The following is a 17,315-nucleotide window of genomic DNA, read 5'->3' as shown; positions in this document are numbered from 1 at the left end:
GTTCACAGAAGTGTTAAGGACCAGGCTAGGGGGCGGACAAAGTTAAAGCGGGCCTCTAGGCCGTGCAGATTACCATACCGATTGAGTTGAATATGGCATGTAAGATCAACCATTATCCATTAATTATAACACTCTAAAAGATCTTCCTCATCGCGAAGTGTGCTTTAAAGATAATGTGTCAAGATCGCCCAAGTCAAAATGGTTTTGGCTTAGTGAAGCAATAAATCCGACAAATAGAATGGCAAATCATTAGCGCCATTTAGTGCATAGCCCTTAAATTTTCACCATGACTATATGGAATACGAGAGGGGGTATACCGTCCTTTGATCGCGGGACTTTTCATCGCAGGGTTTTTTAGCGTGAATTTATTTTCGAAAAAAACTTTTTGGGTGGGGGGGTTAAAAATCTTAAAACATTTGTGTAAGGGAATAAAAAATTAGAGTGAACGGGGGTGTTTGGGGGATAACCCCCCCCAAAAAAATGTTTTTTTTTTCAAAAAAAAAATTCGCGGTAAAAAACCCTGCGATGAAAAGTCCCGCGATTAAATAACGTAGAACCACGAGAGGCTTTTCTCACCTAATGAACCCAAAGGAGAATTGTCTAAGTGAATACAATTTCATTTCTCTACAAGAAACATGGATCATGACCCAACCACTATGGCTTAGTTTTAAAATGGCGTGGATTGCAGCAGTAAGACAAGCTGAAGGCCGACCGTCAGCAGGCTTGTTAACAGCAGTAAAACTCGATGCCGAGATGCACATTGAACCCTGGGCTTCTCCATAACCTGGGATCCAATTAGTTAAACTAATAACAGCCATAAGTGGCTCGCCCTTTAGCCTTCAAACTAGTTTGCTAAATATTCATTGGAACCCTGCTGTCATCTCTGATGCAACCTTTCTTAAACATGTGAAAGAAATGCTAAATCTTGTCGTCCCTGATGGTCAATCATACTTAACTATAATAGTGGGAAATCTTAATATTAACTGTCTCCCTACTAAAGCTAAACTTACATCGCGAGCAGCAAAATGAGTGGCTTTAATGGAAGATCGAAATTTCTCTGTCTTATATGGGACCGTAGCGGTTGATGTCCCTCCTACATGGGCAAGAGGGTCCTCGCAAGCCATATTGGACTAGGTTCATATCTCATCACATGCCATTAATCGAGTGGCATCTTTCCGGTTTATTCCCAATGATTGTAGCGATCATAACATCTTAGAGATAAAGTGGATTCTTCCAACCTCTAAAGCATGTGACTTTTATACATTTCCGTTGTCACTTAATGGAAGAAATAGAATCAATTGGTCGATGCCTAAAGTTGAAACATTAAATGTCCAACTTATTGCGCTTTTTACCCAAACAATGTATCCGAGCTGTCCTGAATATACAGACAAGACACGCTCCACTTCCTTGAAACCTCCAGTAATTCCGGTCGACCAAGTTTTAGACACAAACCTCATTATGATCCGTCCATTAAAGCTCTGAAGGCTCAGATGTGTGAAAAATCAGAAAAAACATTCCATATTGCACCACACAAAAGGCAAATATTGCACCTACTTGTGCCGAATAGTCAGTGGTGGTAAATGCAGTAAGCAAACAGGCATGGATAATTCACTTTTCCAATGCGATTTGCCAAACCAAAAGACCAACTACCTACTGCAAATACTACGACAACAAATGTCTCCGCCCTTACTTTTGATCATGCAGATATTGTCATGCTCATTAATAAACTTAGCTCCTCTCGGGCGCCAGGACCCGATGTCTTAACAAATCTAGCTCTTACAAGCCACCCCAACGAATGGGCCTCCATTCTAGAGATCATTTTAGTAATACCATTAAAATAGGGACCATTCCAAAATCTTGGAAAAAATCCATTATCATACCGATCTTTAAGAAGGGGAGTCGTAATGATCTAATAAATTACAGACCCATTGCCCTTCTCGACATTCCAGGAAAGATTTTTCGCTAGACTGATCCTAAAAGAGCTCATTGAATGGATTCAAACCGAAAACCTCTTCGATGTGCATCAGTCAGGGTTTGTATAAGGAGTAGGGACCTCGTTAAACTTGCTTCTGTTATCTGCCGTTAAAAAACAGGCAATCTCCTCAAAGCAACCCATTTTTCTAGCCTTTATAGATTTTAGCCAAGCTTTTGACTCCGTCACACAAGCTTTTGTGGTCCAAATTGTTGGAAGCACAGTGTCCCCCACATATTTTTAATTTAATATATCAATTTTATACAGACACATCGATAGAGGTGAAATTAACCAAAGACGGACTGCTTACTAAACCTATTCAAACATACTCTGGCCTAAAACAAGGTTGTATTTTAGCCTCCCTACTTTTTAATTTTCATATTAAAGATATCCATGTTTTTTTACAGAATACTTGATCATTTCCTCCTAAAATTGTACAATGTAGAATTGCACGGCTCTTTTACGCTGACGGCCTTGTTTTAATTGACCAGACGTCAATAGGCCTACGAAGGAAGCTAGATGCTCTAGATCATTATGCCAAAGCTAACAGTTAGTCTATTAATGTGTCAAAATCTAATGCCATGATCCTACTTCTGAGCGTCTGCAAAGCAAAATGTAAATGGACCCTTGCTAGAGCCCCCCCTGGCGATCCTGAATGAATATAAATATCTAGGTCAAATTGTCAATAATCATCCTGCTGACCTCCCATACAAAAATGACCTAAAACTAAAAACATGCACTTTAGCGTCTCCAAGGTAATTTAATTCAGATCTTCTCTCTCCCTCAGAGCATTCCAGTCGTGATTATTCGCTATGAGTTGGGTTTGGTTTCTCTAGCTGCACAATTGCCTGGCAAGCTCTATCTCTACTCGGGAAATGCCTAACGATAAGATCTAAAACCATGACGCTACTCCCCACATTGACAGGTGCATTGAATAACCAGCAGTCTAGCCCATTGTGTTCATGGGAAACCTATTATAATAACATCATGAGCAAAGCGAAACTCTCATTGCCTCTTTTACTTGTTGCCTCTGTTACTTGAAGACCCAGACACGGCTAAAGCCAAACAGTGGTCCTGGGATTGGCGTAATACCTCAGAAAGATGTACCACACATGCAATGTTCAGTGAAGGAGACTTTCAACTGAAACCTAACAACATTGCTAAAGATCCGTTTAAATCTTTGGCCAACTAAGATTCAAAATTTGAGATGGGCCTAGTCTTTAGATATGAATGTAAGTTGTAGGTTCTGCAAAGACCCTGATTAAGGGGAGTCGCGTAAACATTTAATGGTAGAATGCACTGTTTTAAGTCAAAAGAGGAGTTTTTCTATAAACATCTTGGTCAATTTATAACCCTTACGAAAGACAATGTGGGAAAAAAAATCTTTAATGCATCCTCTATCGCTGAACATTGCAACTGTTTTATCCTGGCACTGGATCTGCATGATGTTGCGGTGATGAATAGATAAATGAAGAGGGTTGACACACCCGATTGTCAAGTTTGTTGAGAACATGTAAACCCTGCCACCTAACCATGTTCTGATTTAAAACAAGGGGGGGTTTTGGGAGTCCCGGCACAGCCCATTAACCTGTTCTTGGGTGGATGGCCCCCGGGAGAGTCTCAACCAAGTCTTCAGCCCACTGTCCCTTTCACAGAGTAGAAATATCCCTGCATATCAGTCTTTGTCCTGCCCAGGGGCAGTGCAGCACCAAAATACTAGGCAATCCTCATCTGAACAAGAGTACCAACAGCAACCCCAGACCAGTGTTTCGGCATAGTCGGGCCTCATCAGTAAGGTGGAGCTGTGCCTCTCTAAGAACAGTGAGCAAGTGGTCCACGTCTGGATTCCCCTAGTAACTTAGTGTGAAACCCAAAGCTACTTAATATGCAAAAGAAGGGGGGGGGTTCTGGGAGTCCCTCTACCGGCACAAGCACAGCCCATTGACCTGTTCTTGGGTGGATAGCCCATGGGAGAGTCTCAACCTATAGCGATTAGACTCCGAGCGGAGGGCGGCTGGGCAGGCATACAACAGGGCAGGGAGGAACACAGTGTCCCTGTACGCAGACATGCTGCTCTACGTCAGCAAAGGCCCCGCAATACTGCAAGAGATGGGGCCTATGGCAGGATATCAGATCAACTGGAGCAAATCGGAAGTTATGCCTCTCCGACAAGACATTCCATGTCCCATACCATGCCTGCCCAGTAGGCGCTGTTCCGGAATTCCATTTAATTAAAATGCATTTCTTTAGAATGATGCAGCTCATTAAACAGTCTACGTTTTTTTGTCGAGACATTTCCTATGTCTCCCAGAAGGTATTTCAAGGGTAGGAGCATGGGTGGGATCCCAACCATTTCATATAGTATCTCTGCAACCTCCCTCCAGAACTGCTTTATTATGAGACAATTCCAAAACATATGAATTGAGACCGCCCCTTCTCCTCTGCTTTTCATGCATTGATTGCCTGTTGGGAGATTCTGTTGTGCCTGGACAGTCTGTATTATCCTGTAGAGCCTAGATTCCTGTCTTCTCGGCTCTTCTTGTAATAATATAGCATCTATGCATTTGTCGTTCTACATTTCCTGTGGGAACGATGGCCATTTCCTCTGCACTGCTGCCCTCATTCGAAAATATTGTAGCAGTTTTACTGGGCCTCCCCCAAGTGTCTTTATACTCCTCCCTAGTTACAAGCCTCCGTTCAGGGAATAGATCACCCGGCCTCATTATTCCTTCAGGATCCTAGGACTTCTGTATATCCAGATCGTACGTTGGGGGCAGTCCTGGACAATTCCATAATGTAATCTTGCCATGATAGGGAGTTGTTATTCCCACTCATCTCAACACCCTTGACCATGCATTTACTGTTGTGCGTACTAGATCGAATGCGCATGAATCAGCATACGAGTCCTCAAGAATGACCGCCTTAATGTTTGTTGAGGCTGCCTCATACCGTTCCAATGCAAAGTGCACCAGACCCTGCGCTGGTGTGTACCAATGTCCTGCATACTGAGCCTGTGCCACAAAGTAATACAATTCGAAGTCTGGGGCAGCCAATCCCCCTCTGTCATAAGGTTCTACCAGCCTTTCCCAGCTCATACAGGGTACCCCACCACCCGAAACGTACTGCACCGCCATTGATCAAAGTTTCACAAAGAATCTGCGGCCTGACCATAACTGGTTAGTGTTGAAATAATACAGTGGTCTGGGGACTACTGTCATCTTTAGTAATGACAATCTGGCTCACAAGGACATAGGGATTCTGGCCCATAATTTCAGTTTGATCGCTAATTCGTTATGATATGCCTCATGATTTTCTTCATATAGCATTTGCTGCTTGCGAGACACCTTCATTCCTAAGTATGTTGGGGCCCATTTAAATCCCATTAAATCTATTGGTTTGGTGGTACCCTCGGTTAAGGGGAATAATACAGATTTTGTGGTATTTATTCTATATCCCGAGTGTGTTGTGAACTCGCCCATCTCCTCCATTACTGGTTTAAGATTTTCCTCAGGGTTCCACAGATGAGTGTCATCTGCGTATAAAGAGATGATCTGGGGGTGGTCCAGCTATGTGTATCCCCCTGAGTCCATGTTGTTCCTGCATATGTCGGGCAAGGGGTTCTATGGTGAGTGCAAATAGCTCGGTCGGAAAAGGGGTATCCCTGTCGTGTACCTCGAGCAAATGGGATTGTCTGGGTTAATACCCCATTGGTTCGGACCCTGGCAGTTGGATTAACGTATAATAACCCATCGTATCTAATAATAAATTTATCTCCCAGCCCATTGTGTTTGAGCACTGTGAATAAGAATTTCCAAGATACCGAATCAAAGGCTTTTTCAGCATCAAAGGAGGCGGCTGCTGCCTTTGCTCTGGAGTCTATCTGTGAGATGACCACAGAGACGACGCAGATTGAGTGCTGTTGACCGGGTGGGTATAACGCCTGATTGATCTGGGTGTATTAACTATTGCATATATGCGAGGAGTCTATTTGCCAACACCTTGGCAAATAACTTTGCGTCTGCGTTGATCAATGACAATGGGCGGTAGGTCACTTCACCTGATGGTCTCCCTGGCTTCAATAACACTGATATTACGGCTTCCAACAGCGAGTGTGGTAATTGTCCACCCTCTAGCGACTCCTCCCAAACCCTGAGTAATTGAGGGGCCAGGACCTCCTTGTATGTTTTATAGAGCTCAATCCCTAGTCCATCACGCCCCGGGGCTTTGCCTGAGGCTAATGAAGTGATTGCTTCATATATTTTTTTTTTAAACTTTGGTTTTTATTGGCATTTTGTAAAAATACGTACAGAAGAAAAAGAAAATAGGTGACCCCTTCCCCCCTCCCCCCTCTAATCTCCCACCCCTACACCGACCCTCCCCCCTAACCTTGTGTCCGGACCGAAGAGATCGACTTGGGAGGCTCTGAATGTTCTTTCCGCATCTCATGAGAAGGAGAAGATGCGAGTGGTGACCATTTCTCAGGTTGACTGAAGGCCAATGATCCTCGGGTCGTGGGTCCCCAGGTTGATTATCGCACATCACCTTGCTCGTCCTGCCCCGCACAGGCCGGGGTCTTGTCACAGGGTCAGTCAACATCTCATCCCCAGGACTGTTGCACTCCGTGCCAGTTCGACAGGAATGAACCAGAGTCGTTGTTTACCATGGCTGTTAGTTTGTCCATCAGGAACATGTTTTTTACCTTTGCCAGCCAGTCCTCCTTGGAGGGGGCCTCCGGGCTCTTCCACTGCTGAGCGAGAGCCACTCTGCCCGCCCTCAGCATGGTTTCCCACATCCTTGGGTATCGGTATAGTTTCGTTTCCTCCGGGGGGAGGCCCAGTAACATCGTTAGGGGATTTAGTGGTAGGAGTTCCTCTGTTACTTCCGCTATCCAGCCCCTCACTGACTCCCAATAGGCCTGGACTTTCGGGCAATGCCACCACATGTGGCCCCTGGAGCCTAACTGTCCGCATCCTCTCGGGCACCTTGGCGACACCCCTGTGAACATCTTTGAGAGTTTTACCGGGTCTCTGTGCCACCCCTGTAGAATCTTGAAGTTGTGTTCCATGTCTGAGGTGAATAAGTTCCCATGGAATGCTATTTTAAATATTCTAGCCCAGGCGTCTTCTGAAATCTCCTCTCCTGCCAGATCATTCCAGAATGTGCGGAAGCTCCTTCTGCCCTGTAGATTGTATGCACTTAAAATTTTATACATGCTGGATACCGCACCCTTTCTTGAGGTTGCCGAGTCGGGGGAACTTCTCAGAGGGGGTCAATTGTCTCCTCAGGTTAGGGCCCCATGACTGGTCGCAGAGGATGCCCTTAAGGCGGAGGTACTCAAAGATTGGGAGAGACTCTCGTCCGAGAGCGTCCCTCATGTCCTCGTAGGTTAAGAATTTGCCCTCTCTGGACATCTGCCCAGCCCATTCCATTCCCATGTCCGACCAGGCCTGCGAGTGCCGGAATCCCTTACTACCCAGATTGAGGGGGTGGCCCCAGAGAGAGGTCATCGGGGACGTCCATGTGGTAAGGTATGCAGTCCGCGGGCCCTCCCTCCAGATGTCCCAGAGAACTCCCAAGGTCGGGTGCTTTTTCAGGTGTTTTGGGATCGATTTGCGGGGAGCCCACAGGTGGTCGCGGACCTTAAGAGGGTGGGCCTCCATGTCTTCCAAGTACGACCAATATGTTCCCAGCCCTTCTTTCATGTGCTCCAGGAGGACGCGCAGCTGGGCAGCGCAGAAGTAAAGATGAAAGTCCGGCAACCCAAACCCCCCCCTCTTCCCTCGGCAGGGTCAGAATGGACCTCCCCGTCCTTGGTGTCTTCCCCTGCCATACAAAATCCCGAACCGCTTTCTGTAGGTCTCTAAAGGTCTGTTCTGGGACGCTAGCTGGGAGCGCTGTGAAGAGGTAGAGGAGCCGTGGCAAAACGTTCATCTTCACTGCAGTCATGCGGCCATACCAAGAAAGGATCATTTTCCCCCATCTCCTCAAGTCTGATGTGATCACTGCCATTATGGGGTCATAGTTCGAGCTGCCCAGTTTTGATATGTCCCTGGTGAGAAGTACGCCCAGGTAGCGCATGGCATTTTTCTCCACTGCTATCCCATGAAATCTCTCCAGGGGGTCGAGCTCAGGGTCCAGTGATCTCATTGGGAGCAAGACAGATTTCGTAGTATTAATTTTCAGGCCCGAGAAGCGCCCGAATGCGGACACCAGGGCCAGGAAGGGGGGGGGGCGAAGAGCCCGGGTCCACCAGGTAGGCTAGAATGTCATCCGCAAACAGGGAAAGCTTAAATTCAACCTCGCCCCTTTTGACTCCCTTGATGTCTGGGTGGGCTCTAATTTCTATGGCCAGTGCCTCCATCGTAAGGACATATAGCATTGGGGAGAGTGGGCAGCCCTGTCTCGTCCCTCGGGTGAGGGGGAATGATCCGGACAGTCTCCCATTCACTTGGACCCGAGCCGTGGGGGCTCTGTAGAGGGAAGATACCCAACTCTGGATAAGGGCCCCGAAGCCCATTCTTTGGAGGAGGAGTTCCATGTATCTCCACTCGACCCTGTCGAAGGCTTTCTCCGAGTCTAGGGAGAGGACACATGCATCGAGCTCTGATTTTTGGGCAAAGTGGAGCAGGTCTATCGTTTTGCGTATGTTGTCTGACCCTTGCCTCCCCCTGATGAAGCCCACCTGGTCCCCCTGTACCAGCTTCGGCATAATCCCCTCCATCCGCCTCCCCACCACCTTGGCCAGGATCTTCACGTCAATGTTTAACAGCAATATGGGGCGGTAAGAGGAGCAGTCCGCGGGGTCCTTTCCTTCCTTGGGCAAAACTGCTATTATGGCCCCCATCATGGTTTCGGGGAGGATGCTCCCCTCCAGAACAGTGTTGAAAACCCTCACTAGGTATGGGGCCAGGGAGGAGCGAAATCGCTTGTAGAAGTAAACGGAGAAGCCGTCCTCCCCGGGGGAAGTTCCAACCTTCATCCCACTAATCATCTTGTCCACCTCATCCTCGGTGACCGGGCCCTCCAACCCCTCTGCCACTTCCCTCGATAGGGATGGGATCTGGATGGAATTCAAGAAGGCCTCTATCTGGGTTTCGTCCCCGTCATACTCTGACGTGTATAGTTCCTTGTAATATTGGCGAAAAGCCTCTCCGATGTGGGGAGAGTCGCATCCGGGGGATCCCTGGGAGTCTCTCACCTCCTTCACCCATCTGCTCCTCTGGACCTCCCTCAACTTCCAGACTAGGATCCTATCCGCTTTGTCCCCTTTCTCATAGTATTTTTGCTTGAGCATCTGGAGGCTCCTCTTCGTTTTGTGTAGGAGGAGGTCCTTCAGCTGGAGCCTGTAGTCCTCCAGCGCGGCCACCCGGTCATGGTCCAAGACCAGACCCGAGGGGGGTCCTGGCTGGAGACGGGCTATCTTTTCCCGCAGGGCTTTCTCCTGAGCCTCTCTCGCTTCTTCTGGGCTCCTATTTTTATAAGGGTCCCTCGTAGGGTTGCCTTAAAGGCATCCCAGAGTGTGTGTGTACCCACCTCCCCGTTGTCGTTGAGTTCGAAGAACTCTGTTATGGCATCCAGGACTTCCTGGGCATGAGCCTCGTCTTTTAAGAGGGCGTCATTGCATCTCCAGCGTCCTCTGCGTTCACTACACCAACCCACCTCTAGGGTGACTCGGACCATGTCATGGTCTGACCAGGGTACTGGGTCTATCCTGTATCCTGTGGCATATGGGCGGAGGGTCTCGTCCTCAAAGATATAATCTATTCTGGAGAATGATTTGTGGATGGGAGAGAAGTAAGTAAAGGAGGGGACCTCCGTTCTGGCCGTCGGGATAGTATCCGCCAAGCCCAAGTCTTCATTCACCCTCCGAAAGTTGCGTGCCATAGCTTCGTCAACAGGTCTGGGGATTTGGGGGCCTACTCGCTTTCTGTCAACAGTAGGGTCAAGGACCATGTTAAAATCCCCCCCCACCACCACCGGGCCTTGTGCAAACAGCTTAAGTCTGTCCCTTACTACTTCTTAGAATTGGGCCTGACCTTCGTTCGGGCCGTATACTACTGCCAGGGTTAGGGGGGAGCCCTGTAAGGGGCCCCGTACCAACAGGTAGCGGCCCTCGGGGTCTTTCTGGATGGCCTCTTTCTCAAAGCCAACGTTCCTTGCTACCAGTATGGCCACCCCTCTTTTTTTAACCTTATAGGAGGCGTGGAAGACTTCTTCGATTTCCCCCCCCCCCCTCGCAGTTTGGGCTCTTTCCCCCGCGCCCAGTGTGTCTCTTGCAGGAAAAGCAGGTCCAGCTTCGCCCTCCTGAATTCCCTACATATCAGGGACCTTTTTGTGGGGGTATTCAGCCCCCGCACGTTCAGGGTACCCACTCCCAGGGCCGGCCGGCCGGCCGTCAGCCATAGTCTGCGCTTCCCCCTCTATTGGTCAACTGCATCGCTTCATTGCTCCATTCCCATTCCCTTTGTCGCTTCGCCTGGACACTTCTTAAACAAGACCCCAACTGAACCCCAAACCCCTTCCCTAACAAACAACCCCCAACCGCTTCATTGCCCCCCTCCCCGGCGTCCAGCCAGTCTGTTCCGCCATGTCTGGCATTTTGGCCGGACCACCAGCCTGCCCGCCTCGGCCAGGTATTCCTTACTTAGCTTGTTTTTGTGAGCCCCCCCTAATTTCGTCCCCTTTTTTGTCATCCCCCTTTTACTTGCTTTTCAAGGGGACTCTGGATTCCGCTTGACTGCCATTGCTTCCGATTCCGGACCACCTCAACCTTCGGAGTCATTTCGCTCTCCTTCCTTCGGTGGGGAGGGCGAATTCATTTTTCCAAATTTCCTGGCCCCAGTCCTCCTCCTTCTGCCTGCCGGCGGGCCCTGGTCGTTCGCTCCGCCCGGGACAGGCCCCTTTGGTCCCCTCCGGGGAGTCGTTTCCATTACATAATCCTGTATAGCACTTTTGATATCTTCCTCCGTAATCAGCATCGACCGCTGGCCCATGTATTCAAAGGCAAGTGAAAAGGGATAGCCCCATCTGTATCTTACCCCCTTCTCTTTCAACAGTTGAGTAAGGGGGCGGCACATCCTGCGTTTGGCCAGAGTATATGCGGAGAGGTCTTGAAAAATGGAGACTTGAGAGTCATTGTACCTAATCTCCTGGGCTTTCCTGGCGGCCTCCAAGACCCTCGTTTTTTCTGAATGGTAGTGGAACCGGACCAGGATCGATCGGGGCCCCCGCTCCCCCGTCCTCCCGCTCTATGCACCCGGTCAAAAGTGAGTTCTGTGGTCATTTCCTCTTTGAAGAGGAGGGCAATAATGTCTCGTACCACATGGGTGACCTCTCTCCGTCTCCCCCTCCACCTCGGGGACCCCAAAAAATCTGAGGTTGTTTCTCCGTTCCCTATTTTCGAAATCGTCCATTTGCCTCGACCTCTCCTCTTCCCTTTTTTCGAGGGTGGCTAGTCTCATGTTAATCTCTACCTCTTGGGTTGTTGATGTTGATTGGTATGCTTCGACCTGAAGAAGCCTGTCCTCTACCTTGTCCACACGTTAAATTTTTTCAAATTTCTGTGCGATATCTGAGCGCATGTCCCTTATCTCCTGTAGAATTGAGGCGAAGCCCCTCTCCATTGCCACCGCAGAGGGTGTCGAGGCCTCCGGGTGGGCCATTTCTCTGTCGCGGGGCGGACCTTTATCGTTGGGTCCCTCTTCCTGGTAGCGATATTGTTGCAGACTCTTTTGCCAGCTCATCTGGCGCACCCCGGGCCTCGCCGTTGGGTATGCCTGGGCTCTGGGGGGGTGCCGCGGGGTCTCCCCACAGGCCTTGCCTGTGCTGTGTTGGGGGAGCGCCCACGGGGGGAGCCAACTGGAGCCTCCCCGTTCTCACTTGGGTAGGACTCAGCTACTCCTGGGGGGTTGCCTCCGGGTGGGCACACGCCCCGCCAGTCTCTGGCGGGGGCCTCACACCCTTGTGTCTGGCGCTGACAGGGGGCCTTACTGGCTGCGCCCACTCTTGTTTTTGTTTTTTTTTTTCCCCCTCAGCAGGGGACGGGATTCAGCGTCGGCTGAAGGGTGGGAGGCGCCCCCCCGTGGGTGGGTTGTTGCGCAGCCTCAAGGATCACCCCGTCCGGCGCCCAGATCTTCTCCCTGGGTTGGTGGCGTGGTGGTGGGGGGGGGATTCACAGCCCCGGCTTTCCTGCTGTGTGCGGGTCCAGGGGCTAAAATGGCATGGCGGGGGATGTGCGGGGGGGCCGCCGCCCCGGCTCGGATCTGTGTGCCCAGCCGGCGGGGGGGGGGTCGGCGCGCCCGTCATGCAGATCGCCGGCGTGGGGGCGGAATGCCCGCTGCGAGGTGGGGGCCGCTCCCTCCCTCGCAGACTTTCACCTGCGGTGGGCGGCCGCTCCTCTCCCGGCCCCGCGGCCTTTCCAGTCATTGTTGGCGTCTCAGCCGCCGATGCTGCTGAGCCGGTTCTCTGCTCTTTGGGGGTCCCCAGGCGCCGCTGATTCTCTCGGGGGGGGGGGGGGAGGGGGGTCCCTGGGGGATCACTGCCCTCGCGGGCTCCTTCGGTCACCTTGGGGGGGGGGTTGCGGGGGGGCTCAGTCCCCGTTGCTTCCCGGCCTCAGCTGGAGCTCAGGAATCAGGCAGCCATTGCCTGTGCGCCCCCTGGTGGCCTCCTTTGCTTCATATATTTCAGTTGCCTGTACTGGTTTATTGTGCTCCTCTATGGCCCCGCGAGGCGACACTGGGAGGTGCTCTCTCTTAGGTATTGAGTTATTTCCTCTCTTGTGCTGGTGTCTGCATTTTCTTATAGGGCTGTGTAATACTTATTGCTTTGGCTGTCGTCAGGAATTGGCCTGCAGTCCCCTCAATCCATGTTATAATCTGAGCCCCTCTCTCGCCCCTTGCTGCTCCTGCCAGCATTCGCCCAGGTCGGTCACCCTCTCCATATCTGGAAGCTTGGCTTGGTTTAACCACATAGCACACTTCCCGGTCTGCTAGTTCGTGAAACTTCATGAAGTTCCTTTTAATGACCCCTAAAAGCACTTTATTTTTAGTTGCGCCATTAATTCTCCAATTTACGTAGTTCCTGTTCTATTACACCCAATTCCTGCCTAGTGTCCATCAGTACCCCAGAGGTGATGGAGATCAGTGTGCCTCGCAGCCGTACTTTGATTGTTTTCCAGATTGTGGGGTATTGTGCCACTGTTCCCTCGTTCACCTCAAAGAACCCTTCTATTTTCTCTTGCAGGGGTGACACTAGCGTGCCTTCCAGCAGCGCCAACTGTGACATCCTCGACATGGGACAGGTCTCAGTGTTTCGTTTAACGATTGGGTCATCACCACTGCTGAGTGCTCAGAGAGGTTGCGCGGGAGTATCTTGCTGCCCCCGCAGACTCTGTGCCCACTCCTCTGAGAGCAACCACAGGGTTGACCGCCGAGTAGTATGTTTATTCAGCCATTCTAGGATGTTAATTTTTCCATACCTCGATTAGCCCTAGCTGGTTCATGATGGGTCTAATCCTCTGGGCCGCAGTGGGCTTGTGTTGCGTAGCATTTGAATGGTTCTGGTCACTTCAAGGATTATGTTAAGATCCCCTCCTCATATGATGGGGGCATCCGCTTCTCCCGCCAATATTCCAAATATGTGACTACAAACGTTCGGATCATCTATATTTGGTCCATACATGTTTGCCAGTGTTACTTTTTGCCCAGTAGTTCCCCTTTGATTTATTACATAATCTTCCTCCGGATTCTACCTGTATCTCATTGACTTGGAAGGGTAATGATCGATGTACCATAATGAGTACTCCCCTTTTGTTGGGATGAATAGGAAGTATAGTATCTCTGTCTTCCCCATTTTGGTGCTGATCCATTGTGTAATGGTCCCAATGCGTACGTTTCCTGGAACATTAGTATTTTGGGGAAATGGCTGTCAATATATGTTAACACCTTCTTGGCTTTGATGGGGTTGTTAATGCCCCGTATATTCCAGGACATTAATACTATTGGGTCGCCCATCAGCTGTCTAACCATCTGTTTATTGCGTATGTCCCCATATATATATATATATATATATACTACCATCTTCTGCCAACCTGCCCGTCAACTTTTGTAGAACCAAACTCTGTTATTCCCCACTCCCGATCCATTTACCTTAACTGCCCAACCGGGGCATATGTGCATTCTCCTTCTTGTCACCCCTCCCTCACCATCCACCCCAACTTGATGATGTATCCTCTTAACCTATGAACTTTCCTGCGGCACGCTGTGTGTGGCCACCTCTTACAGTGGCGAGCCTGGCGGCTATTTGCCCCGGCTTGTTTTAACAGTTTCTCGTGCCATATTGTTCTGTTGTTTTGTTAATTCCATGCAGTATTTTCATGTTCAATCTCCCATTTCATTCCGTCAGACCTCTGCTCTTGGGCCAGGATTTTGATCGTTCCCATGTTCCTGTGTTGGGACCGGAAGCGGCGACTCCGCATAGGCTATGGTGTCTGAAGGATTTACGAAGAAGTGCGCCCTGCCGCCATGTTGGATGCAGTGCTTTGCTGTGAACATTGGGGTGTATGGGACATGTCTGGCCCCCAATAGTCTCGTTATTGGGTCATATGATCTTCTCAAGATCTGGACCCTGGCCGTGAAGTACGGATAAATATGAATGTTGCTAGCTTCATACCGGGGTATTCCTTGGATAGTTTCCAGATGAGGTCTCCATCTCGATAGTTGAGAATTTTAGCAATGATAGTGCGCAGGGGGGCTCCAGGTCTAGGCACCGAGGCGAGGGTGTGATGTGCCCGCTCCACCAAGAAATGTGTGGAAAATGTGGCTGCTCCGAACATAGTTTTTAGGAGGTCTTCAGTGAACTGTTCCATGGGCCCTTTGAAGCTCGCCTCGGACACTCCTACAATGCGTATGTTTCGCCTCGAGCATGATTTGCGATCGTCATGTTTACCGCATACTTTTATTAGCTCTACCCTTAATTCCGCAATTTCGTGGGCGTCTCAGCCCACCTTGTTCTCCATCGCCAATCCTGGTTTCTGCTTCGTTGATCCGACCAGTTTCTTTCTCTAGTTTTGATTTCAGTGACCCAATAGTTGCCACTTTATCGTCCAACTTGACATTGACAGGCATGAAGCCACTCTGCATGGCCATCATTAACTGGTCCCCGTGGCCATCGCTGGGCATGTTGCTTTGGCCTCCTTCCTTTCCTGTTTCCACTGGTCCTGGGGCTGCTGTTTGGGTGCTTGTGAATGAATCCATTGGTCCACGCTTCTTTCCTGCCCCTTTTGTCATGTTGCCAAATTGTTGTAGAGCATTCTTAATGGTCTCTTGGGAGCCACCAGGTGCCTGGACATTCTATGTTGTTTCTCTAATGTTAATGTCCTGCCATGCAATACCATAAGCCCAGGCTGGAGATCAGTCACAGAGCCTCTTCGTCTGTTTAGTGGCGTGCGTGATGCCGCCTCTTCCGGCTAAGTACTGCCTTTCAGGCCGAGTGGGGGTATCTTATGAGGGGTGTTCAGAGCAACCAGAAATGGCGAATGGACAGTTATTTCTTACCTGGGAAGACGCGGCGTGCAGCATCAGTCTGACTCCACCCGACCGTCCGAGGCACCCGGACCCCATGGCGCCGCCCTCCATGTCCTGGTAGTGCTTCTGTACCTACAGGGTCTTAGGGGGTCGGCGTCACAATGTCGTCACACAGGGCCAGACCACCACGGATGTCTTGTGGTTATCTACGTTATGACTGTCCCAGCCATCTGCCACAGCTCCCCACAGCCGCCCAGTGGGATATTAGAGATCCGGTGCACCCTAGGATTTCATGAGATGGTCTGGTTGTGAACCTGTTTGCCGCTGGTGTCTAGCTCCCAATTCAAATCCCACAGACTATGGCACTCCATTGACTGCTGTCTGGATTGAATTTATTTAAAGGGCACATGCACTCTTGTTTCTTGTGCCTCTTAATTATTATGCAGGTCGTGGCCCCCCATGGCACCCCAGCTGTCCGTTATTGCTTTCCAGTATGTGCCTTTTGTGCTTGAAATGAATGTCCGTAGCTATAACGTTTACAACGGTAGGAGTGCCTCCCCTCTCATGTGCCATTGTCCGGCAGTTCCCCGCTGCCATCCTGCCCCTCTACCCCCGTAGGGAAGTTGGTTGTAGCCGAGGTGTGTGTTGCGGGCACCTTATCACAGAGCAGCGCTGCTGAGGGTGGCTTATCTTCTTCCTGCCTTCCTCTCCGGACTCGCTTCAGCGGGTTGCCCGGCTTCACTTCTCGGAGTTGGTGATTCCCTGGAGCTTGCCCTCCTACACATGCATATGCCTCAGTCCGCTGTGTCGTTCCTTCATGGGCGTGAAGGCTGGGCGAGGTACGGAGCAGGCTGTGGTGTCTCCCAGCCCCACCCCCCATGGGTCGATTTCGCCACAGATGAAGGTGGCCGCTCCCCTGCGCCTCTTGTGGGCTTGTGTCGGGTCGGGCCAGGCCTCCACACCGGCCGACTCTGCCGAGTCACGTTCTTCCTTCCTGCCGAATGGATCGGTTCCTGCTTTGGGTTGGGTATGCACAACACCTTTGGCCCCCGACGCAGTCCTTTAAACAACGTTGATTCCGGCACTTAAAGGATATTCATGCGTTTAGGATAATGCCGGGGACAGAGCTCGTGCTAGATGTAATTTCTCTCACTGCTCAACAGCGCCCTCCAGGATGACATATTTCTGATGAAAGCCCTGCAGTTTTATAAGTGCCATCTCCTGAATATAAAATTGGTATATGGCATTTATATACTGCCGACTGCCATTGGTATGACCTCTAAGTGCTGTGGGGATGAACGCCCTTCGGAGGACTGTAGTCTGAGATGCAGGATGTGAAGGGAGGAATTCTAAAATGCCTGTGTGCGTTTTTAGCCAGCGCAAAGGTAGGTAGGGAGTAGCTAGGCCTCCTGTAGCAGCCCATAGATATCAGATGAGAGGATGGGGTGCTCTGACAGAATGTTAGGAGAGTCCAGGTGAGATTATGTGAACAGCTGGAGCGAATTTGATTCATGGGACTCATCTGTATTCTGTTGGAGGTGGTGATGTATATTTGGGTGGGTGAAGTTGAGCAGTGATTATTGCAGATGTATGGAGGTGGGTTGGCCATGCCCGGGGCGGGATACAGCTATGTCCCCTTGTGATGGAGTGCTTAACTTTCTAGTGAAGCAAGGCTGACAACTAGTTAGATGTGGTCTTGCAGAGCTCATCATAAGGCCTGACTGAGATGCATTCTGTGTTGGTTAGGTCCCACCTTGTTGATTTATCAGGAGCCCCCGCATTCCTCTCAGGGGTGGCTAATCGTTCAACCAGGAGCTGGA

The 17,315-nt window shown here is 50.1% G+C and overlaps 1 protein-coding gene across 6 annotated transcripts in view; it reads left to right on the top strand.

Annotated features, from left to right (window-relative positions):
- The window catches only part of FKBP15 (FKBP prolyl isomerase family member 15), a 2,419,492-nt gene that overhangs the window by 319,239 nt on the left and 2,082,938 nt on the right, over positions 1–17,315 (top strand). The gene's annotated exons all lie outside the window — the stretch shown is intronic.

Source organism: Ambystoma mexicanum, chromosome 8 (genome assembly GCF_040938575.1).
Source record: "Ambystoma mexicanum isolate Mex_15411 chromosome 8, UKY_AmexF1_1, whole genome shotgun sequence".
Taxonomy (NCBI): domain Eukaryota; kingdom Metazoa; phylum Chordata; class Amphibia; order Caudata; family Ambystomatidae; genus Ambystoma; species Ambystoma mexicanum.
The sequence above is the reverse complement of the archived record's forward strand: the minus strand, read 5'-3'. Positions and strand labels throughout refer to the sequence as shown.